At 39.6% G+C, this 11,145-nt stretch overlaps 1 long non-coding RNA gene across 1 annotated transcript; it reads right to left on the bottom strand.

The window, feature by feature from the left end:
* Positions 1–5,385: 5,385 nt before the first annotated feature.
* Positions 5,386–9,741, bottom strand: LOC147654139 (uncharacterized). Its single transcript, XR_015284523.1, has 3 exons — positions 9,453–9,741; positions 8,619–8,743; positions 5,386–7,694 (listed from the first exon to the last, which is right to left on the bottom strand). It is a non-coding gene; the product is annotated as an uncharacterized LOC147654139 (long non-coding RNA).
* Positions 9,742–11,145: the final 1,404 nt, after the last annotated feature.

The following is an 11,145-nucleotide window of genomic DNA, read 5'->3' as shown; positions in this document are numbered from 1 at the left end:
CGAGGGTGATCTGCTTTCCCCGATAAACCTATGCTGTGCTCAGGTTTCTTCATGCTGAATTAAATAAACGGCTGTTTTAATTCTGTTAATTGCCCCGAATCACAGGATCATAGAATTATGCAGTTACAGAATTACAGGATCATAGAATGGCTCGGGATAGAAGGGACCTTAAAGATGGTCTCGGTCCAACCCCTGTGCCGTGGGTAGGGGCACCTTTCGCTAGAAAGGGTTGCTCAGAGCTCCATCCAGCCTGGCCTTGCACAGGGATGTGGCGTCCACAACTCTGGACAACCCGTGCCAGTGCCTCACCACTCGATATCTAATCTAAATCTACTCTCTTTCAATTTGAATCGGTTCCTTCTTTTACTGTCACTACGTGCCCTTGTAAATAGTCTTGCCCCATCTTTCCTGTAAGGCCTCTGCAGGTACTGGAAGGTCACAATTAGGTGAAGCCTCTTCTAGCCTGAGCAATCCCAATTCTCTTAGCCTTAGGAGAGGTGCTCCATCCCTCTGACCAACTTGGTGGCCTCCTTTGGTCTCACTCCCACAAGTCATTGTCCTTCCTGGGTATGGGAAAATATTCTCATGGCACATGTCCTAGGGGAAGCTCCCAGGGCATGAGCTCCCCTTCCTCATTCCCTCCAGTCTGTCTGCAGGAGCCCATGCTCAGCTACAGTCTCACACCTGGCATCACCGCTGGGTTCCCACACTGCCCTCCTGCTGCACTGGCAGCTTGGGCCAGCCTTTGATTCTTGGCCCACCACACTGCTGGTCAGCTCAGGTGGGATTTCCACAGCCCATGTAGCTTTTGGGGCAACAAGAAAATGAGCACTAGGATAAGCCCTTGCGCCCTGCAAGATGTTGCATGTGATGGTGCCATGTAGAAGATTCTGATCCATGGAAACCAAGGGGCCAAAATTCTGCATCTGCTGCCCAGCTTGTGCCAACAACTTTCCAAAGCATGGAGCTTTTGTGTTGCACTTTCTGGGCTGCTGGAGAGCAGCTGAGAAGCAGTGCTGGGGGGATACGGGGCTCCTAGGAGTCTGCTCACTTGACCTCAGTCCCAGGATTCCTGTAGTTTCTTGTAAATGTGCCACAGCATGCTGAAAATTATATGCTGAGTGATTTAACATTGCACCACAAGATAAATGCTTATAATGCTGAGCAGCTAATTCAAACAAGCGTAAAGCTGTGGATGCAATGATTAACAAGGAAAGTATCTTAGACTGACATAGCAGAGTTGCACGGATGCATTTCAATTTCATATAGGTAAGTCACTGCAAGTAAAGCGAGGAAACTAATCCATGGTGACATTCCAGCATAGACAAGACCTAGCGGATTTGGTGGGAATGCAACGCTTGAGTAAGAGAGGATGGGTTTGAATAAAGTGTGCTTGATAAAAATTGAGTGCTTACATGTTACAACACTTTTTAGTAAACTTCAGGAAAAAATACTTATTGTCAAATAAGAAAAGAACCATTGAACAACATAATGCACATACCATCAATTAATATAGGCTGGAGTGAGTGGACATCCACTCCGAGAAGATTCTTTTAGCCTTTGCACCGCTGACATGCTGCTTAGGTAGAATGATGCTCAGAGAAGTTTTTTCAAGAGAAATATAAAATTTTTGAGATTTTTGAGCTTGAAAGAGAACCACTGGTGCCTGAAATTCGTTGAGTGAGTTTGTTGTGCAGCCAGCAAACTACACAGGAATGCAATGAATCCTTCTTATTTATCTTTCTTAGCTTTATTTTTATATTGACTTCTGTTGAAAAAATGTGAATGGACAATATAGAGAGTAGAAAGGGTAAATGCATGAAAGAGAAATCAAAAGCAAGGAAATACATCTTACATTTGACATGTGGAACTCTTTTAAATGAATCTGGGATAAAGCAGGAACCCTTTCAAAGACATGACTTCCACTGCTTCAAAAAAGTGTATGTAACTGGAAAGTGACCTGTTAGAGAACAAGCTCTGTTGGGATGAATATATTTCCTCTCAACCAAAAATAACTTGTAAAGGAGTTTATTTTTCTGAATAAGCTGCTAAAAGGAACATGTTTTCTCTTAAGGAGGTTAAACGTATTTGTTTAGTGGATTTCTTCTGAAGTTGTATGCCTAGTCTGTGAAGGAATACTTAAAAAATTATTTGTGATCTAGTAGCGCCTCAGGTTTTGTTGAAATTTATGGGTTGATGTTACCAACTCTTCAGGGGTATGGAAAATACTTAATTCTGTACTACTGAAAGAAAGACCTCAGAGAGCAAGGAGAAAGGAGCTGGAGGGGTAACAATCTGCTACAGCTGAGGGGAGCTGAGAAATACCATGTAAATGCAGGAGGTAACAAATATTTAACAGGTCCAGGCTATTGAACACCATAATCCACATAGCATGAAGGATACTTTCGCAGGAGGGCTGGAGCCAGGATGAAACAGATAAAGAAATTCATGGAATGCCTGGCATGCCTCTGCTGAGGCACTGGGGCATAAGGATCAAACAGTCAGGCAATTTTCCAACAATCTGGCCACTACTGGTAAATCTATAGAGAAAGGATGGGTTAAAAGCCGAGACTCTAACCATGAATGATCTCCTAGGATTAGGGCCTCATTTGTGAAACGCTTCAGCAACTTCACTGCCTACTCCTGAAATCTCAGAAACCTGAGAGGATTAATAGTGGAAATATGAAAATAGCATCTGTCACAAAATGTGAAAGGTTCTTTGATGAGAGCTTGAAAAGAACCAATACGGGACAAGACAGACTGGTCAGAGTACTAAACTGAGACAATTAAGTCTTTTCTGCTTGAGACATATATTATTTTATTCATAAAGGTTGATAATGTTGCCATATTTTTGGCTTAGATTCCTGTATTTTGCATCTGTGCATGTTTCCCAGCAGTGTGCAGAGAGAGGAAGGAGCAGGTAAAGGTATGAAATGTCTGTCTTGGCTGATTAGCCCAGTGATAAATAATGCAGTTACATTGCTTCCAATAATTTGGAATGTGGGGCTTTATGCCTTGAAAACCTAACTTAAAGGTCATTTTTTGTACCAACACAAGTAGATATAAACCACTGATAGCCAAACTATCTGCTCTCAGTGACCGCTTCTGCAACAGTGAAGTCTGTTCAAATTTGAAGAGTTTCCTCTTCAGGAACAAGATTGGATGGATCTAAAGCTTTTATAAAAGGGTTTCTCAGGTGATTTTGCATGATTTAGGGGAATATAGTGTGAAATTTGCCTAAAACTGAGCAAAGAAACATTGGATTTTAGGTGCCTAATTCAGACCTGTGGTCATTAAAGGCTGTAAACAGGTTCCTCCTGCTCAGGATTTTACTGTTGAGGAGCCCTGCAGAATAATGGCCTCACTGGCTCCTATTGTGAGACACCATCTGGGGATTCACCAGCTGCCATTCAGAGGCCATTCAGTGGAAATATGTAGCTCTCAGATACCCCTGTCTATGCTGCCTGAGGACTGTGGGCTGCTCTTGCCACCTGCTCTTTGAGAGCTCCCATGTGGCTTTCATTTTAAAATGTAAGCAAATTTCATCTCTATTTAAAACAGTGTTTTGGGGTTTGGCTGGGAAAAAAAATTGGTATTTCCAGAAAGAAAATAAAATTAATGCTAGAGAAGACTAATCTTTGGCCAGTAAGAAAACTGGGACAGAGAAAGATAATAACTTTGTTGATTTAATAATATTTGAGATTGACAATCTTGTGTAAGCTTGGTGCATTTAGTCTTCTTTGCAAGAAATAGTAAAAGATGAAAAATCACTTTAAAAGATAAAGTTTTCATTTTAAGTTTAACCTCTTTAACTTTATCCTCTTAAAGATGAATATTCCTACTCTCAGGTTCCACGACCCATGGAGGAATTCAAAGTGACTAGCTCAGATGCAGACATCTTGCTCCTAGGCATCCAAAGTTCAGTAAGAAAAACCCCATTCTTCATGGTCTCTTTTAGATTTTTTGATCTTGCACTTCTGATGTTTTCCACTTTTCATGATGTGTCAGCAAGGAGCCAGACTAGTAAATAGATAATGCTGGGTTATACCTGCAGTTGGTGCAGCTTTCATACTTAGGACTCTAGGCTGTGACTTTCTTTCTTTCTGAGGGTCATGCAAGAGGCTGATTTCCTTTAGACCCTTGTTCAGATATTTTCTCTAACCAAACTGTATTATACTAGAATGACATCTGAGGGCAGGGAGAAGCTCCACAAGTGTTGTCTGTGCAGGCACTCTCTATCCTACTCATAGGTCTCAGCTTAGGATGTCTCCATGGACTTTTCACCAGACAGGAGACTGGATGAAGGCTGATTGCAGTGAGCCACAGATGTACAAGGTGAGGTGCCTGATCATCGAGAGGTATGGATAAATAGACTTTTAAATCTTATTTCCTTATTTTATTTGCTAGAATATACAGAGCCTTTGTGAAATAGGCAATATAACAGTAAAGAGGGGTGAATTTTAGCTACCTTCTATGCATAGAAGGTCTCTCACTAACCCACCTGCATAGATTTAACTGACTTAGGAGCTTGCTTCTGCAGGGAATATCTTCAAGTTTGGGCAATTATACTGCAAGTTTTGGTTGCTACCTTATCTCTGGCATTGCTCCAAGTGTTTGATGGTTTGATGCAACAGGCCTTGATTTAAATTGTAATTATGAGAGCCTTTCAGAACACCTTGTGGTGCCTGCTGTGGCAGAGGATCTGTCCCTGAGGATGTAGTGAAGAATGAGGCAAAACATTGCAAAGCATCATAAAAGTTTGATAAAGTTACAGAGGTTGCAGAAATCACGGTCCCTTCCCTTCCCTTCCCTTCCCTTCCCTTCCCTTCCCTTCCCTTCCCTTCCCTTCCCTTCCCTTCCCTTCCCTTCCCTTCCCTTCCCTTCCCTTCCCTTCCCTTCCCTTCCCTTCCCTTCCCTTCCCTTCCCTTCCCTTCCCTTCCCTTCCCTTCCCTTCCCTTCCCTTCCCTTCCCTTCCCTTCCCTTCCCTTCCCTTCCCTTCCCTTCCCTTCCCTTCCCTTCCCTTCCCTTCCCTTCCCTTCCCTTCCCTTCCCTTCCCTTCCCTTCCCTTCCCTTCCCTTCCCTTCCCTTCCCTTCCCTTCCCTTCCCTTCCCTTCCCCTGGAATTAACATTGAAATCTTAATGAGTAGGCTGTGCTGAGCAGTGCAGTTCACCTCCATTATTCTCCCAGTCACAAATGTTTACCAGCCAATCAGAGCATTCCTTAAAACCAGAGATTTATAGTGAAAAGTCAGCCCTAATTGAATTTCTTCATTAAGAACACCATCAAACAGATACAGAACACCTTACACCACCTTGTTTAAATTAGATTCATTTTTCTGATTAATTATTAAAAGGAAAGTTTAAAAAATCATAAAATCTTAAGTGCTATTAAAAATTGATTAGGAATGCATTTTTTCATTGACCCAGTTTGTATTTTTTTTAATTTTTTTTTGTCAAAGCTAATACATTTGAGTAGCTGCCTCAGACAGAAGTTTGTAATCATTTGGTCATCAGTCAATTAATCACAGCTTCATAAATATTGATCTCAGATTACATTTATTCTTCATTCTTGAAAGATAGTTTTTTATTAATTTAGACTCACTCACATACATTGTGGTTTACACTGAAATTATTTTTAAAAGTTCTATTAAAATTTAATTGGAGCAGCCAGCCAACGGTGCAGCCACTGCACATTGTGCCACCTTTCGGCAGGTTTGTCACCTCCTGAAAGGTCCTGAGTGCCCATGGGTCATCTTGTAGGACTTTCTGACTGCCACCCATAAACCTCTTCATGTGGAAGATACACACCACTCATCCCAGGTAGGAGTAATTTGTGACTTAAGTGTGGATTTTTCTGAGAGGAGCAAAGACGGCTCTCATGTTTCTCTTCCTACCCTCAGTGGCCATGTCCTGATTCCTGGTAGTCCATCACAGATGGTGGTGTCTTCCTGATTGTCATCCAGCACATGGCTGCCCCTTGGCCTCTACCAAACATCCCACAAGCCATGTGAGTGGTGTGTTTGTGGGTACGTAGGCTAAATGTCCCCAGTCCTGCTGCAGTCCCTGCCATGGAGGTCATACATGACCTTGTGACTCATTCTAGGATGGTGGAGGTACCTGGGCATGCTCTTGCAGGGCCTGCTACTGCCTCTCTTCTGCCTAGGAGAAAACCCAGTACTTGCTTTTGCAAAAGTTGCATCTGTAAACATAAATTCTAGGAATTTCTGAAGTGCTGCAAGGAAGGACTCTTTGATCCCGAGCATTTAGAGGGAACACCGTCCTTCTCATAGCATGTTCATCACACCTGAAGCAGTACTGAAGCAATGTGAGCAATATTTATTAACATTTCTGGTCAAGTTGTGCCTAATAATTTCCATCTTGACAATTAATTATCTTTTTTTTTGGTGTGTGTGTTTGTGGTTATGCTTGATCTTGTAGTTTAAGAAACAGATATGTGGATGTATCAGGGGTAAGAGCGCACATCTGAAGAGTGATCTGAAGCATTCCTCACACAGGATGCATCCTTTTCTACCCCATACTTCATATTTTACTTTGAATGCTGCACTTCATGCTGAGAATGACAAATTTCTTGGTTGGCTTCTGCAGTACATGTGGTTTTTTGTCCTTTGCTCTGGTATAAAAAGCATGTCAAAGTCAATGTTCCCTAAAATCTCACTTGTCTGAGGACTTTGGAGTAATGGGATCATGTAGCAGCTATTATCTTTTACAGCTTTGAAAAATTCTGTGATTCATCTTTAATGTCTGTCATCAAAACTGGTTGCCCATTGTTGTCACTCCACAACTCTTATTTATTCTGGCACAGCTCTTCTGAGAGGCTCTGAAATACAGCTTCAAATCATGAGCAGCAGAGTGTCCTGGTGTGTTCTTCAGCATTAGTCTGGAGTCATGAGGACCCCTGTTAACATTCCTTTTTTTTGCTGATGGAGAATGGATCATTTTTGTGACTATCCATTTATCTAAAGTTGCAGAAAGCTGATGTAATTTCCAGAGTCCTATTCCCCAATCAAATATACCACTCATTTACCATAAAAAATTAAATAACACTGCAGCAAGTTATCAGACCCCTTCCTTTAAATCTGTCACACACAGTGCTTTTCTGCACTTTCAGAAAAGTCAGCCTGTAAGGATCGTGTCAGAAGCATGTGTAGAGGGCATTCAGATAACCCATTTGTTTTATGAATAGCTGTGAAGATTTAAGATATTTTCATCTCTGAGGTGTTTGCTACTTTATGTTTGCTACAAAGTCAGACTCATTTTTTGTTTTCATTATTCTTGGACTATAAACATGCTGGACATAATTAGTTTGTTTTGCATTATGGCAAATCTAGAAGGGCACTGTCTGCTATGGCACAGCCATTTCCAGCAGAGAAATGCTAGCAATAGTACGCAATCGGGAACATGTTAAATTGCTCCAGCTGTAACTTTAAAAAATGCTTGTCTATTCTCTGTGTTGTGTAATCAGAAGTGGATTCTGAGGCCAGTTGCAGCTAACATCTTCAAACAGGAGGGATACCAAGGAGATCCAGGAAATATGTCACCCTCTGACCAGTTCTTTGCAATAGTGTGATGGCTGGAACCAGGTTATCCAGTTTATCCAGTGGTTTTACAGATGTTACTGTGAATTTGAGCAGTGTTTGTGTTGTATTGAGTTTGGTAATTCCAGGCAATCTTTCCTGGCAGAAAAAAAGAAAAAGAAAAGCTGCAAAGCAATAGAGATGATTGTAACAGTGCCCCAACTTTTCCTGGCTTTTTGCTGCAGACACCTGCAAAATGGCCCAACTGTTGTTTTCCCACTGAAGTATTTTGTCACTAATTCACCACTCAACAACTTCAGCACTTCTGAGAATGAATATGGTAGTTTAATATAAGGTACTAGCTTATGAAAATGATATTTTATTTTTTATTTTTTACTTCAGTCTTTCCCTAAACATGCAGAGTTCTTTAAGTCCAGAATTTGCAAAACTGTATTTTAATGAATTTTTTTGAACTTCAGAATAATGTAAGAGAAAAACAATGCATTTCCTGTGAGTATATGCAGCAGATACATCTGTTTCTTTCAGGTTTGCATTAACTGCATTGAATTGATTAAATTCAGCTGACATTTGAAAACCTTTTTTGTTAGAAATGTGAAAAAGAGTAATTTTGCATTCTGTTAAAATATATATATATATATATATATATATATATATGTATGGTATCCTTGGCTCAAAATCAGAGACCTCTGGAGTGAAGTAGCAACCAAGGCATTGTACATGGCTCCTTGCAGGACCAGGTATTTGTCAGAAAGATAGAAAAGATCCTATAGATCTAAATCAGTCCCAGATCTTTCTTGATTTACCTCTGAAATCTGTAATCCCAGTTTCTCCAGCTCTTCATTGCAAGAATATCTAACAAAGATGTCAATAATCAAGTAATTTTTCTTCTTGTCTGTCATTGTAATGTCATCAGATTAAAACAAAAGCCTCCCACCCTGTTTTAGTACTTTATAATAGCTTGTCAGATGTGACTTCAGTGACTTTAGAGTGCTTCTGGGTATTAGAAAGCTGAGTGAGGAAACATCTGTTTCAATTCAATTGACAAAAAAAGTGAAGTCCTACCAGTAAATAAAGATCTTGATTTCAGCAAAATTCCTGCAATTGCATCCTGAAGGCAGCAGGTTTTAGATCCAGCCTTCTATTTTCTGGGGTGACACTAAGGCAGACTTACTTACAATTCTGTTTTCCTGAAAGGAACCAGAGTCTTGCTTACTGACAAGTCTATAAATGAATCATTTTGTCAGATATCCTGTTAACTTTTCTTTTGGTAACTGTAAAGAGTATAATAAAGTTAGGAATAGTTGAGGAATACATTAATTTGTTTAAAGTTCTTGTAGGAAAGCTGGACTGCTGTATCATCTGTGCTGAAATATATGGGTAATTAATTTGCCAAGTGCAATGAAGAAAAATCAAGGACTATTTATATCTGGCCTTGGTTTTGATTTACTTGTAAATGTTCATTGTAGAAAGTGAAGTAAGAACTTTGATCTTACAGTGTTCTCCTGAATAAAAAAAAAAAAAAAAATAAAAATCCCAGCTTTCACTGGATTTGAAGACTAAGGAGGCAGCCTCCAGTGTCAGTATCTGAAGACCTCTGTGCTCAGAGCTGCTACTGACTTCAGTGGGAATTTTTCCTAAGTACAAAGAGATGAACAGGAGCTAAGAGTAGGAGCAGAGGCAATGTTGCAGTTTTACCTGAAAATAAAGCTTATAGCGGCTATAAAGTGTTGTAGGTTTATTTTTGTTTGGTTGCGTGTTTTCATTTTTTTTTTTAATGTAATAGACTACAGGTATTTTAGATTCAAATTATACACTTTTAAGCTGAAAGGAGAACTGCACTTAATAACTGATAACTTAATAACACATCTAAATGTGTTTTAAAAGACTTCAGTTTACCTATTAAGACCAAATAGACTGTCTGTTAATTTGACAGAATATCCATGTTCCGGGAACTTAGGGCTATAAAAATTGTTCATCTGCTCAGTCACAGGCCATTTAATTTTGGATGCATCATTGCCAGTTGGTTACAGTAATTAGCATCCTCTCTATTGTAGCAGCTTCCCTGAAGCTATGCTAAGTAGGGTTACACTTCTGTATGGAAACATAAGCAGCCTTGTGCAAATGAGCCCAGCCACCCATCTTAGAGACAGAAGCCCTAGCTACAGCTTCTTGGCTCAGGGTGCCCTATATGCCCACCTGCAGATCTTATTTACTGGTTATTAATGACATGAAGTGTAGGCAGCTGTGAAAGGCACAGCATGGCAGCTTAAAGCCTCTGCTCCAAACTATTCTCTCAGCCTTGTCATTTCTTTGAGTGACACTTAATTTCCTTTTTTTTTAAAAAAAAATTTTCCCCTTTATACTCTCTTTTAATGAAGTTATAGGACAGAAATAAATTCTCTGTGTGTAAATATACATATATATATATATATATGTGTATATATATATATAAACAAACCCGTGAACTGAGACATAGCATTTGCTAACGCACTTACTTGCCACTTATAATGTGGGTTCTCAGATAAAAATGTCTTGATAAATCCTCTGTTATTATGAACATATGCTGCAAATATTTTGGTTCAGTATGTTTTTCCATATCTCCTAATGCCTAAAGTAGTGTTTTTATTGTATTTGTAATAGAGGCACCAACTGCCAGCACCAGATTATGAGTAGTGCTGAAATTGTTCTTTTGTAAAGGCGAGAATAAACACTAAAACTGCTAAAACCATAAATAAATTAAAAAGAAGTCAAGAATTTTTCCAGTTGTTCTTCAGCCTATGCACATTTTCTTGTTCTGTGTGAAATGTCTACACTTTCTTTTGGTTTCCTGGGAAACAAGTGAGGGGTGGTATGCACTGCAAGATGTACTCTAAGAATAATTCTTCCCGTTTAATCCACTCTGATTTTTACTTCTTAATATACTGGAAGGTAACTAATATTTAATACCATGAAATGTATCTGTGCATGTTTAATGATTCAATTAATCAGAGAGAAACCTTCTTTATAATTAAATATGGATAGGCTATAGTCTTTTCTTCTCATTGACTGATGCTTCTGAGAATAAGGGATAAGAATAATTTTATACCATTATTCTGTGTGCCTTTTATTAGAACTCTGAACTGTTTGGGTGTAAAATCAATGATAGAAGCACTTTTTTTTTAGACTTATGCACTCTGCAGGTTCTGTATTCCATAAAAGTCTAACCATATGAATTTAGATACCAATACCACAAAGACTTTCATGTGTTTAAGCACAAGAGAAGTTCAACTGATGCTAATGTGATTACTCACATTAAGTTTAAAGACTGTGCTCGAGCCTTTGTAGGACTGTCTCATTCGATTTCTGGAAGAGGCCTGATGTGAGCTTGGAAGAGATTGCATATGCTTGCTCTGTAATTCTTGATTTGATGGTGACTTTCAGCCATGGCTCATTTCCTTATAAGCAGCCATTCTGTTAATCTGGTCATGGACCCCTCCTGACTTGATTACTTAAAGAAAGGTTACAAACCCCAGTGTAACTTATGCTTCCACACTTCCATACAAAATTCTATAAGTGTAGGCTAAAAAAAGCCAAGTGTTGTTAATACAGT

This window comes from Cyanistes caeruleus, chromosome 3 (genome assembly GCF_971803275.1).
Source record: "Cyanistes caeruleus chromosome 3, bCyaCae1.hap1.1, whole genome shotgun sequence".
NCBI lineage: Eukaryota > Metazoa > Chordata > Aves > Passeriformes > Paridae > Cyanistes > Cyanistes caeruleus.
This window is presented reverse-complemented; position numbering and strand designations above follow the sequence as displayed.